The sequence below is a fragment of the Hylobates moloch genome, unplaced genomic scaffold, assembly GCF_009828535.3.
Source record: "Hylobates moloch isolate HMO894 unplaced genomic scaffold, HMol_V3 SCAFFOLD_4, whole genome shotgun sequence".
In the NCBI taxonomy this organism is placed as follows: Eukaryota; Metazoa; Chordata; class Mammalia; order Primates; family Hylobatidae; genus Hylobates; species Hylobates moloch.
The window spans coordinates 121,917,740-121,931,419 of NW_026652279.1; the positions used below are offsets into that span (position 1 = coordinate 121,917,740).

Below are 13,680 nucleotides of genomic sequence, written 5' to 3' on the forward strand. Positions count from 1 at the left end.
GTCCATTTCGTAAGGCTAGTTCTTTAAAAAATAATAAATTATAGAAGAGCTATAGTAAGGAAAAATGCCCCTATGAAAGGGCAGGCAGAACTTTAAAAAAAACCTGTTTTTATGTCAGCGAGTTTAACAGTGTACAGAAATATTCATAATTATCACAGGCTGTTAAATGCTTTGAGGTTTATAGGAAAAGAACAAAATTTAGAGGAATGTGGTGACATTCTAACTTCAGGTAGCAAGGTCTCACTCTTGCACCGCTGAAGAAAGGCAATTTTGTTCAAGTTCAGGAATTCACAGGACTTCTGCTTATGGTTAGGATAGAGCATCAGGGGATGGATTTACCTTCTTGCCTGAAACAATTGAACAACTAGACAAAATATACAAGATGTTGGCACTCCAGACATTGGACATCAGGCCAGAAAGTGCAGTGACCCTGGAGAGCTGGCAAGCAGGCTAGATGAGCTCTACAGTTTGTCCAGGTTACTGCTTGGCAAAACTTTCAAGGCCATGGTATAGGGGAACCCAGGCAGTGCCTGTCAGTCTCTGAGTAGGGAGATGGAGGAGTTTAGGAAAGGCTAGGTAAGTAGATGTTGCAAGGCAGAATACCAGATAAATGGTTCATAGACCTAATGTAATACCAAAAACTATAAATCATCTGAGAAAAACAAATTCTTTGTTACCCTGTGTTAGACAAGGGTTCTTAGGTCTAACACCAATATAATTTAGATTAAGTGCAACTTATAAATTTGTTATTCATAAAAGAACAAATTTATAAATTGCACTTAATCAAAATTAAGAACTTATGCTCCTTGAAGACACTGTTAGGGAAATAAAAAGACAAGCTACAGACTTGGAAAATATATTTGCAAATATTTCCAGATCTGATGAAGGACTTACAGAATATTTAAAGAATTATTCAAAACTCAATAGGAAAACATCCAAATTTTTAAAAAATGGGCAAAAGATTCAAATAGACAGTTGGCCAAAGAAGATATAAAGAAGGCAAATAAGTACATGAAAATGACATTCAACGTCATTATACATTTTAAGAAAGTGTAAATTAAAACCATAATGAATTAACCACTACACACCTATTGTCAAGACCACAATTTAAAGGAGCCATTATACCAAGGGTTGGAGAGAATGTAGGGGAATTGGAAGTCTCATACACTGTTGGTGGGAATGTAACACGGTACAAACTGCTTGGAAAATAGTTTGGCAGTTTCTTAAAGAAACATATGCCTAGTATATTACTCAGTCATTCCACTCCTAGTTCTTTACCCATGATAAATGAAAGGATATGTTCATACTTAGAATTGTCCATGAATGTTTATTTGTAATAGCCCCAAACTGGAAACAACCCAACTGTCCATCTTCATGTGAAGGGGGGCCAGGTGTAGTATAATCCCAATGCTTTGGAGGCTGAGGTGGGAGGATTTTTGAGGCTAGGGGTTTGAGACCAGCCTGGGAAACATAGGGAGACCTCATCTCTACAAAAAATACATTTAAAAAGATTGGACTGGGCCGGGCGCGGTGGCTCACGCCTGTAATCCCTGCACTTTGGGAGGCCAAGGCGGGCAGATCACGAGGTCAGGAGATCGAGACCATCCTGGCTAACACGGCGAAACCCTGTCTGTACTAAAAATACAAAAAAATTAGCTGAGCATGGTGGCAGACGCCTGTAGTCCCAGCTACTTGGGATGCTGAGGCAGGAGAATGGCATGAACCTGGAAGGCAGAGCTTGCAGTGAGCCGAGATCACACCACTGCACTCCAGCCTGGGTGACAGAGCGAGACTCCCTCTCAAAAAAAAAAAAAAAATTAGAAGGAGTGGTGGCATGGGCCTGTAGTCCTAGCTACTTGGGAGTTTCAAGAGGAGGATCCCTTGAGTCCAGGAATTTGAAACTGGGCAACAGAGTGAGACCGTGTCTCCAAAAACAAAACAAAATAAATAAGCATGTGAATGCATAAACATAATGTGGCATATTCATAGATGAAATACTATTCAGCAGTAAAAAGGAATGAACTATTGATACATGCAACACAGGGATGACTCTCAAAATAATTATGCTGACTAAAAGAAGGCAGAAACTTCCGGAGGGAGGACATACTGTGTGATTTCGTTTATAGAAAACTATAGAAAATGCAATGTAACCTATAGTGACAGAAACCAGATCAATCAGTGGTTGTCTAAAGGAGGGGAGGTAGGGAGGGATAGGAGAGAAGAATTACCTAGCGGCATGAAAAGACTTTGTGGGGCATAATACGTTCGTTGTCTGGATTGTGGTGATGGTTTCCCGATGCCAATATTTATCAAGTTGTTCCATCTCTATGTGCACTTTTCTATATGCCAATTATACCTCAATAAAGCTGCTTTTTCTTGCTCTTTACTTAACCCATTGAAATAATGTCAAACATGGCTGGGCACGGTGGCTTATGCCTATAATCCCAGCACTTTGGGAGGTTGAAGCAGGTGGATCGTTTTAGCTCAGGAGTTTGAGACCAGCCTGCCCGACATGGTGAAACCCCATCTCTACAGAAAGTACGAAAAATTAGCCGGGCATTGTGGCACACACCTATGGTCCCAGCTACTTGGGAGGCTGAGGTGAGAGGATGGCTTGAACCCAGGAGGTCTAGGCTGCAATGAGCCAAGATCGCACCACCGCGCTCCAGTCTGGGCAACAGAGTGAGAACTTGTCTCAAAAAACAAACAAAAAACAAAACAAAACAGAAAGAAAGAATGTCAGACATAACTGCTGCATTCAATGAAAAAGTCACATTTATAGCTATCCTCTCTTCACTAGATTGTGGTAGAAATATATTGACAGTTATAACTGCCTTTCTTAGGGAATATTTAACATCAAAAATATTACTAGCTTTGTAATCATTTTAGAGATCAGGAGTCTTTAAATTCTGACTATTATTTGTAAAGCTCTTAATTCTTACAGGGCACATAAGTTGTTATAAATATTATATTGTTATGTGTCCGTACGTGTGTGTGCCTAGCTTTGCTATTGTTAAACTTTCATGTATCTGAAGCCCCAGTCGTTTATTTAACAGGACTAGGGTTTTCAATAGGAAATATTTGGCCATGTGTGCCCTTTCTATCTGCTTCTTTGTGTTTACTGTGCAATTTTCGAGTATTGACAGTAATAACTCTACTACCTAATTTGCCACTTTAAAAGTACTTGTTTTAACTTCATACATACTTTCAATCTCTTGGGAAAGTATGGCTCATAGATTATTAGCTTTGGTATTTTTACCATACTCTGAATTCTTCTAAACTTTACACGTCATTTTTGAAACATAAAATAATTTTCCCCCACCTATTTTGTAATAGATCTATGTGACATCAACATGCTAAAGTAAATACACTTATATGGAAGTATTTTGATACGATTATAACTCTTCTGTTCTGCCGGTTGCGGTGGCTCACACCTGTAATCCCAGCACTTTGGGAGGCCGAGGTGGGTGGATCACAAGGTCAAGAGATCGAGGCCATCCTAGCCAACATGCTGAAACCCTGTCTCTACTAAAAATACAAAAATTAGCTAGGCATGGTGGCACGTACCCATAGTCCCAGCTACTCGGGAGGCTGAGGCAGGAGAACTGCTTGAATCTGGGAGGCAGAGGTTGCAGTGAGCCAAGATTGTGCCACTGCGCTCCAGCCTGGCGACAGAGTGAGACTCCATCTCAAAAACAACAACAACGAATAACTCTAATGTTCTGTGGACTCAGGTTTATGTGTATGAATACGTGTCCATTTTGTCCTAACCTGTGGCACTGAGTTTCTAACATGCTGAAACTCATACATTCAATAGAGACATCTAGATACGTGTGATTATCATCAAGTTGAAGATTTTCATAAACATTTTATATGAAACACTCCATTCTGACATGAACCATAGTAGTTTTTTGTTGTTTATTTGTTTGTTTGTCTTTCTCGAGATGGAGTCTTGCCCTGTCGCCCAGGCTGGAGTCCAGTGGCACGATCTCAGCTCACAGCAACCTCCACCTCCTGAGTTCAAGCAATTCTCCTGCCTCAGCCTCCCGAATAGCTGGGATTACAGGCTCACGCTACCATGCCTGGCTAATTTTTGTATTTCTAGTAGAGACAGGGTTCCACCATGTTGGCCAGGCTGGTCTCGAACTCTTGACCTCGTGATCTGCCTGCCTCGGCCTCTCAAAGTGCTGGGATAACAGGTGTAAGCCACTGTGCCTGGCCCAATCATAGTAGTTTTTTCATGTCTTCATGTTATTAGCAAAACAATACCCTTTTTATACAACTGTCTCCATCTAAGCTTTTTGTATCCCTTTAAAAAGTTTTAGGAAGTCATTTGAGTAACAAGGCCCAGGAACTCAGGTCATTTACCATTTGCTTGTTCAAGAACAACCTGAGAAGAAACAGATCTTGGGCTGGCTAGATTATAGTTTAGTTATTTCCTAAAATAATTTTTTCCGTGAATGAACTTGAGTGATTTAGTACAAGAAAATTGTGCCATATGTTGCAAATAAGCTGCTTATATGAAACCAGCTTATCCCAACAGGAATTGCTCTTTTCAAGTGCCGTTTATGCTGCTTCTTGGAACCTAATTCTTGGAGTCTTCATGGCAAATAGTTCCTACTTAGGTATCAAGGTCATGTCCAGTAGTTCAGTCGGGCTTTCCTGGGTTGAAGTGTTTCTACAACCTTTGAATCCATTATTTACTTAGATTTTTTGAAATCAATAAAAGGAAGTTATTTATATTATCAATGTCACATTACAAACAAGGCACCAGTGGAATTACTTATTAAATTACTTAAACACACTTGTAGTATGGTGGCCATCTGAATTGTTTATTCATCCCCCTTTTGCTCAGTGTAGCTTTTCCTCCTGTCTTCAGCCATACAGTTTCAGAAGGAACCTTTATAGCAGAGAGGAAGTAGAATCATGAAGTAGCTGGGAACAAAGCCTCTACTCGTGGCTTTGTGACCTTAGTCAAGGAGCTTAATTTTTCTGAGCCTCGGTTTCACCATTTGGGAAACATGAACAATAGTATTACTTACGCTGTAGGACTATTAAGTGACAAAGGAAGAAGTAGCCCCTGACATCTAGAAGCTGGCCTGGAACTCAACCCAGCTCTCTTGTGGCCCATAAACAATTTCACAGAACACAACATCAGACAGGGTCAAGTGACCATGATGAAGCAAAAAAAGGAAAAATGCCAAAATCAAAATAAGAATATTGTCCAAACCACAAAAATGATGAACCCCCTCCCTTTTCCGGCTAATTTGATTGGCTGCTGCTTCTTTACCTCTTACGGCTTTCACTCTGCTTTGTTCATCCCACCATCCAGATAGACATTATCAAGATACCTACTCAGAGAATCATCTTGTGTCTTGACAACATTCAATGCTGAGCACCCACTTTCCTTGAGCCATCCCGAATTCCTCCAACACGAGATCAAGTCCTATTGTATTAACCACATTTTCTAGTTTCTCTATCTGATGTTTCGACATCTGGGGCCTTGCTGTCTAGGGAGAGACTGCTACTGGTAGACACTGAAAGGGAATGACTGCCTTTCATATGCAAACTAACCAATCCCCAGCCCACTTTGGATCTGAGACATTAACCCCCTGTCATAATTGCCCTGAGCCAGGCTTCAGAAAACTAGGGACATCCCCTGCACCCCAGAGCCACTGAAATGATTCAAACTTGCTGGGCCTAAACGTGGTCAACCCACTCACCCTGCCTCACCCATTCCTGGAAAATAAAACAATAAAAATTATTCCCCTGATTTCCTGTTCCCTCTCTGCCTGTGACCAACCTGATCAGTCATCTCTACTATGGCCCTACATGGCAGGGTATCCACCCCTCCTCTTGAAAACTATGAGTAATAAACTATATCTCTCCTCCCTTCCCCTCCCCTCCACTGACCAAGACAGTGAAAGAGATCTAATCTCACTGACTCCATCTTGCTTCTAACCTTTAAGCTGTCTTTTTTCCTTCCTGGGCGTAGGCTGAACTAACTTTGAGAGGAACTTAGTTTATATAGTTAAAACAAAGACTATAACAGCTCTTTCCCAAAACAAACCTCCTTCTTGCTTGGGGACTAGACTGCCTTTGTAGGACTAACAAATTAGCCACAAGATTAGAAATTATGGTTTAGGAGTCATGCAGCTGAGGATACAAGATTCTGACCCTCCCTAAACTGCTCCTAAGATCGGTACTTGAGATATTTTGCAGACCCTGCACTTGATGGATCAGCTGGCACCGTCCAGATGGATAAACTGGCTCATCTGATCTTGTGGCTCCCACTCAGGAACTGACTCAGCACAAGAGGAGGGCTTCAGCTTCTCATGATTCATCTCTGACCCAACCAATCAGCACTCTGGACTCACTGGCCTTCCCCCACCCACCAAATTATCATTAGAAACTCTGCTTCCCAAATGCTTAGGGAGACTAATTTGAGTAATAATAAAACTCTGGTCTCCCCGCACACTGGGCTCTGCATGAATGACTTCCTGTTTCTCTGTTGCAATTTCCCTGTCGTGATAAATCGGCTCTGTCTAGGCAGCGCCCTACTGGGCGGTTACACTGAGTTGTATCTGCTTGCCTATATAAGAGAGTGACATTTCTTCCTTTCTCTGCGATCTCTTTGCAGATTGCCTGTGATGTGCCTCACATTCTGGTTTAATGTTTATTACATAATAAAACTGTTTTCTGTCTCTATTACCTTTGAGGAGAGGTTTTCTGGATTGACAGAAGATTTTAATGCTATTCCCCCAACAGGTGCAAATATTTATCATAGGTTCCCCAGGAGAAGTAGTGAGCCTACTCCCTCTGCAGAAACCACAGATTCAGGGGAGCTTATTCTCTTGTCTCCAGGGCCATGTGATCAGCCTGTGAGGGTCCCTTAGGACCACAGGGCACATTCTCCCGCCTATGCCCCGTGCTAACCTTGGCTGCACTGTCCAGGTACCAGGCCATGAGTTCGCAAAGCGCAAGGCCGGCACTGGGCTTGCACAGGTCACTTGTGCTTACAGCCTGCCTACCAGGCTCTACTCTGACCTGCGCTTTCTTCAGCCTCTGGCTGGGCCCTGTATTTCCAAGAAGCTGCATCCTGGTTGCCTTGGGCGCTGCTTTGCGCAGGCTCTGCGATGAGGAATGCTTCTCAGAATGCTGAGAAAACAAGCACTAGGACAACTCTTTTCTCTGTGATATTTCTCCCTATCTTTCTTCCTCTTCAGACTTTGCCTTTGCCTTTTATAGCTGATGGGGTTTGAAATTTTATCTCAGTGGGCTTTAAAAGCTAGAACAATCCTCCCCATGTTTTAAACTTCCTTTGCTCACTCGTGTACCCCTCCCTGCCTCACTCCTCACGTCTCCACTTCCTTCCCGGGCTCTGTGTGTCCCTGGTAAGTAGGATGGAGCCTGGGTGTTGACAAGGGGCATCGATGCACTGAGATTTGAGGAGGGTGGAAATATCCCCTCCCCAACACCAAAACCCTAAATTCAGTGGGACTGATTAAGCCATTTGCCTTTTAACACAGAGAGGACATAGGATGAATGAGCAGATCGGAGACTGTGAGGAGACGCAGGTTCTGCTGTAAGGTATGTTATTTGCCCGTTGTGGCACATTTTCTTTTCTTCTTCTTTTTTTTTAATTTTTATTTTTTTATTTAAAAAAAAAACTCTATTTTCTTCATTTCTAAGATGGGCAGGAGTTACCCATCTTACTTGTTGTAAGCCTCTAATTGGTGCTTTTAGAACAACTAGAATATTATGAAGGCTCAAACTATACTGCATGAATTTGCTTCTCCTTAGGCAAGTAGCAGGACCTTGAGGGTAGCCACAAAATATGTACAACTATTATGTTTCAAGGCTCATAATTCTTCCACCATAATTGGTACACTCAAGTAGTACAGGAACAGCACAAAAGAAGGTAGAACAAATATGCAGTGTGTATTCTAGGATAGGTCTTCATTACAGGATTTTTTGCCTTATCTCCATTCCTATTCCACTAAACTGTCTAGACAACCTAGAAGAAACACAGTGTACTTGTAAGTCTTAATAGTAGGGTGGATCCTTGTAGAAGATACTTCATGGTATGGCAGAACTGGGTGTAGTGGAATTTTTAACGTACACCTAAGTGATGTGATGAAACTTGGTACACTACACCATAGAGGTGGAATGCAGCTTTGGAGCTAGCAGTTGGAGGTTTGAATCTCAAGTCTGCCACTCCCAGTGAGACCTGGGTCATTTCACTTCTCCTCTGTGAGCCTCAGTTCACAGAGCACAAAATGATCATACCCACCTGAGAGAGTGAGTGTGAGGTTTAAATGAGATAATGTGAGCACGGCATCCAGTCTGGGCTGCACTTATATGGATCCACATCAGATAGTGGCTCTTCTTGCAAGAAATGAGGCTAGTTTTCTAGGGCCTGGCATTCTGGACACTGAAATGGGCACTCTCACCTGTGTATTACCAATGGGGCTCCATAGGTGGCAACTATCCCATATGCAAGGACCACAAAGTTCACTATCTACAGCATCTAGTCTGGCCGAGCATGGTGGCTCACACCTGTAATCCTAGCACTTTGGGAGGCCAAGATAGGTGGATTGCTTGAGGTCAGGATTTCAAGGCCAGCCTGGGAACATGGTGAAACCCTGTCTGTACTAAAAATACAAAAATTAGCCAGAAATCACTTGAACCTGGGGGGTGGAAGTTGCAGTGAGCCAAGATCACCACACTACACTCCAGCATGGGCAACAGAGCAAGACTCTGTCTCACATAAATCAACAAATAAAGCATCTAGTCTGGGACCTACTCATATGGATCCACTTCAGATAGCGGCTGCTCTTGCAAGAACCGAAGCTAGTGATACAGACAAGAGACAGGGAAATACTGGGTAGGAGAGGGCAATTCACCAGCAAAGGCCCCACCTTCAAGCCTGGAAACCACAGCCATAAATGGGAACAGGCATTCCTGTTTTTGCACCCAAATGTTGCTTTCTGGCCCGCCATGCCCCCCTATCCAGTACCCATATAAACCCCAAGCCCCAGGCTCCAAGAGCAGACAAGCAGACAAACAGAAGAGCGATGCAGCAGAGAAGGAAAGAAGAGAAGGAGTGTCTGAATGTCAAGAGGAGTTTGGCTGGGGATGGTTGGAGAGGTGATCAGTTGCAGGACAGCTGAACTCCAGGGGAAGATCATCTTCCCACTCCATCCCCTTTCCAGCTCCCCATCCATCCCCCTGAGAGCCACCTCTATCACCCAATAAAATCCCTGCATTCACCATCCTTCAAGTCTGTGTGTGACTTGATTCTTCCTGGATGTTGGACAAGAACTTAGGTGCCAAGTGGGCACTGAGCTGGTTAACACTTAAGCCATCTGCAGATGGCAGAGCTAAAAGAGTATGCAGCACACCCACTGGGGCTTCGGGAGCTGCAGGCAACCACCCCTAGATGCCACCCTGGGGCCAGAGCCCCAAAGCGCTCATCCTGGTTCCTGCACCTGTCTGCATGCTCCCCTTCCCATAAGGGGTTTGAGCAACAGCAGTGGCCAGACAAGCCACACTCCTGTCACATGTCCTGCAAGGGGGGTCAGGGAACCCTCCTGTTTCACTAGTTATCCAGGGCCTGGCATTCTGGACCTTAAAATGGGCACTCTCACCTAATACCAATGGTGCTCCATAGGTGGCAACTATCCCATGTGCAAGAACCATAAATTTCACTATCTCCCTTAAAATGTGCTGTCTGTCATGCTTTAGGCTCCATGAATCACATTTTACCCGTGCTCCCAGTCCTTTGATATCTGAATGATCAACTTGTCTTCTATTGTTGATGACACCTTCCCTGCCCTGTGTCTTTACTCACTGAGTGTTCTTCATCTTCTCCCTAGTGAGGGTCAGAGGAAGACCTAATAAAATCTACTAAACAAATTACAGGAGAAAAATCTTAATGCTGCTTTACAAGGCAAAATTGAAATTCTCAAAAGTGTATTGTGTATTCTAAAGTACAGTTTAATGAATAGCCGGGTAGAAGTTGTCAGGTTTTTTTCAAAGTACTAAATAGCAACCTACTTCTTCTGAGAATTCATTTAACGTAGCACTTTCAAACACAATGCATGAAAATTTTGGTTTTTATTATTAAACTCAGTTGCAATTTCATTTAAAATCATGACATTTTAAATGAACTGTTTTAAAGTGGCCAAATGTGCAACTTAAATTTCTTATAAACTCTAATTACATTTTAAGGTGTATAGAGACAAAAATAGATTTTACTTCCATGCATACTATAAAATCACTTAAAGAAATTCAAAAATTCTAATAAAAATTTTACAGATATTATGCTTGGACAAATATAGACTCAAATCCATGCTATATGGCTAAAAGTTTAATCCCTAGTTTTCTCATTAACATTGTTATATTAATAAGGATAAGAGAGGTGTTAATTCATCCATCCATTAATTCATCCATCAATTTATCCATCCTTTTATTCATTCAATCCGCCACTAATTTAAAGTTTATACCACCTAGTTCTGAGGCTTCGTTAGATTCTAAAAAGATTAACATTATGAGACTATCCTTACAATGCTTTAGTGAAGATGAGACATGATGCAACCAATAAGGAAGACATTTCTTTGATCTTGAAACCACCTTTGCAAAATTATAACTAAGGGAATTATGACAGTGAAAGATATCAGACCTACTCAACTCCATCTTGCTTCTAACCTCTAAACTGTCATTGTCCATTCCTGGGTGTAGGTGGAACTAGCCTTGGGAAGGAATTTAGTGTATAGTTTAAATACAATAATAGCCCTTCCCAAACGCGAAACTGTTCTGGTAAAATGAATGAAAGGCCACCAGCCACCAGGTTAGAATGAGAAGGGCTGGAATTCTAAATATTACCAGCCATTATTCTGGAAGTCATAAGATTTGCAACTTCCCCAATTATTCTTAAAGGTAACATCACTATTTTGAGTCTTTTGAGATGTCTTTTCAGGTTTTTGCATTTCTAAAAACCAGACAGCCCCACCTGGACCTGCCAACCAGGAACTGACTCAGTGTAAGAGGACAGCTTTGAGTCCCTATGATCTCATCCCTGAGCCAACCAATCAACACTCCCTATTCACTGGCCCCTTACCCACCAAATTATCCTTAGAAACTCTGATCCCTGAGTTTTCAGGGAGACTGATTTGAGTAATAATAAAATTCTGGTCTCTCACACAGTCAGCTCTGCGTGAATTACTCTTTCTCTATAGCAATTCCCCTGTCTTGATAAATTCGGCTCTGTCTAGGCAGGTGGCGAGGTGAACTCATTGGGCAGTTACAAATTTGGAGGTAGCATTTTACTTTAAAGGAAATAGAAAGACAGAGAGAAAAAAGCTTGAGCTCTGAAAGCAGAATACCTGGGTTCAAATAGTAGTACCTGGTGTTACTCTGTATTATCTTTGAGTCCCAGGGCAACCTACTTAATGCTTTAGTGTCCTTACCTATAATATGGAACATATTATATTACTTATATGTTCTCTATATTATATTGTATTATATTACTTATACGTACTTTAATGTCCTTTAATTTATATTATAGTATATATATAGTACATTTATATATTTTAATGTACTTTATATTATATTATATTACTTATATGTACTTTAATGTCCTTGCCTATAATATGGAACATTATATTACTTATATGTTATATTAATATGGAACATGTATATATATTATAGTATATATATAGTACATTTATATATATACTACTATATTATATATAGTAATATAATATAGTAATATATATTATAGTATATATAGTAATATTATATATAGTAATATATATATAGTACATTTATATATATAGTACTATATGATATATATAGTAATATAATATGGAGCATATTATATTACTTATATGTTCTTTATATTATATTATATTATATTACTTATATGTACTTTAATGTCCTTTAATTTATATTATAGTATATATAGTACATTTATATACTTTAATGTACTTTAATTTATATTATATTATATTACTTATATGTACTTTAATGTCCTTTATATTATAGTATATATATATAGTACATTTATATACTTTAATGTACTTTAATTTATGTTATATTATATTACTTATATGTACTTTAACGTCCTTGCCTATAATATGGAACATATTATATTACTTATATGTTATATTAATATGGAACATGTTGTATTACTTCACAAGTTTGTTCTGAGAATTCATCAAGTTAAAATAAGCAAATCACAGTACTTTGCACATGGTAGGTAGTCCAAAAATTGCAATTCTACTCCATTCATCTGATTTATTGTAGTTCTAATTTTTTAATATCTGTGAAAGGAAAATAAATCTTGGGGCCCCCAAATCACATAGCTATAGGGAAAAGTCAAGTTGGGAACTGCTTAGGGTAAACCTGCCTCCCATTTGATTCAAAGTCACCCCTCTGCTCACTGAGACAAATGCATATCTGATTGCCTCCTTTGGAGAGGCTAATCAGGAACTAAAAAGAAGGCAACAATTTGTCTTATCTACCTATGCCCTGGAAGCCCCCTCCCCACTTCAAGTTGTTCTCCTTTGCTTCCAGTTGTCCTGCCTTTCCAGACCAAAACAGTGTTCATCTTACATATGCTGATTGATGTCTCATGTCTCTCTAAAATGTATAAAACCAACTCTGCCCTGACCACCTTGGGCACACGTCGCCAGGACCTCCTGAGGCTGTGTCACGGCCATGCATCCTCAACCTTGGCAAAAGAAACTTCCTAGCATAACTGAGACCTATCTCAGATATTCAGGGTTCATGTTTCCAAGTCTCTGGTTTATTCATATAATTTCAACTAAAATCACATATATCAAATGCAACCTGCACTGAAGCCACATTTGTAAACAATTTGCTGTTTTTTTAAAAAAAATTAAATTGGCCAGGCTCAGTGGCTCACGCCTGTAATCCCATAACTTTGGGAGGCTGAGGCGGGCAGATCACCTGAGGTCAGGAGTTCGAGACCAGCCTGTCCAACATGGTGAAACCCTGTGTCTACTAAAAATACAAAAAAAATTAGCCAGGCCATGGTGGCAGTCGTCTGTAATCTCAGCTTCTTGGGAGGCTGAGGCAAGAGAATCACTTGAACCCAGGAGTTGGAGGTTGCAGTGAGCCGAGATCGTGCCATTGTACTCCAGCCTGGGCGACAGAGTGGGACTGTCTCAAAAAAAAAAAAAAAAATCACTTTTTAAGTTAAAAGTGTTTATGTGCAAACAGTTTAGTCTCTGGTCACTACTGGGTATTTGGTTACCTGGCTTTGTTTTCGCATTCCCTGTAACCCAGACCCAGACACAGACACAGACACACAGCTACTTGTTTTCTGTTATTCTACTAGCACCTAGTGCTTGAGGTTGAGGTTTGGCTTTCTATGTCACAAAGTCCTCTTCAAGGGTGTGGTATGACTCTCCGAACTCACAGAAAATAGAGACAGATGCCAAAATCTAAACCCGCATAATTGTTTGCTTCCTTCTCTCAGGAGCATGCATAATTAATGGATTTAGAGAGGCCTGCCACAACTTTCAGCTGTGCTATTCGGCTATAATTCATCTTTGGAGCAAAGGGATTCCAAATGTAAAGGTCAAACCACTCGGAAGCTGCATTGGCATCTAACAGAGCGATTCTGTGTCCTGGGACATCTACCAAACCCTC

The 13,680-nt window shown here is 40.8% G+C and overlaps 1 long non-coding RNA gene across 3 annotated transcripts in view; it reads right to left on the bottom strand.

The window, feature by feature from the left end:
* Nucleotides 1-13,680, bottom strand: part of LOC131383318 (uncharacterized) — a 54,712-nt gene that overhangs the window by 13,540 nt on the left and 27,492 nt on the right. Inside the window, exon 5 of one of the 3 annotated variants that reach the window (XR_009213282.1) lies at nucleotides 9,769-9,874. The exons of the other annotated variants lie outside the window; for them this stretch is intronic. This is a non-coding gene — a long non-coding RNA (uncharacterized LOC131383318). The remainder of the gene's footprint in view (nucleotides 1-9,768; nucleotides 9,875-13,680) is intronic. 3 annotated transcript variants of the gene reach the window in all.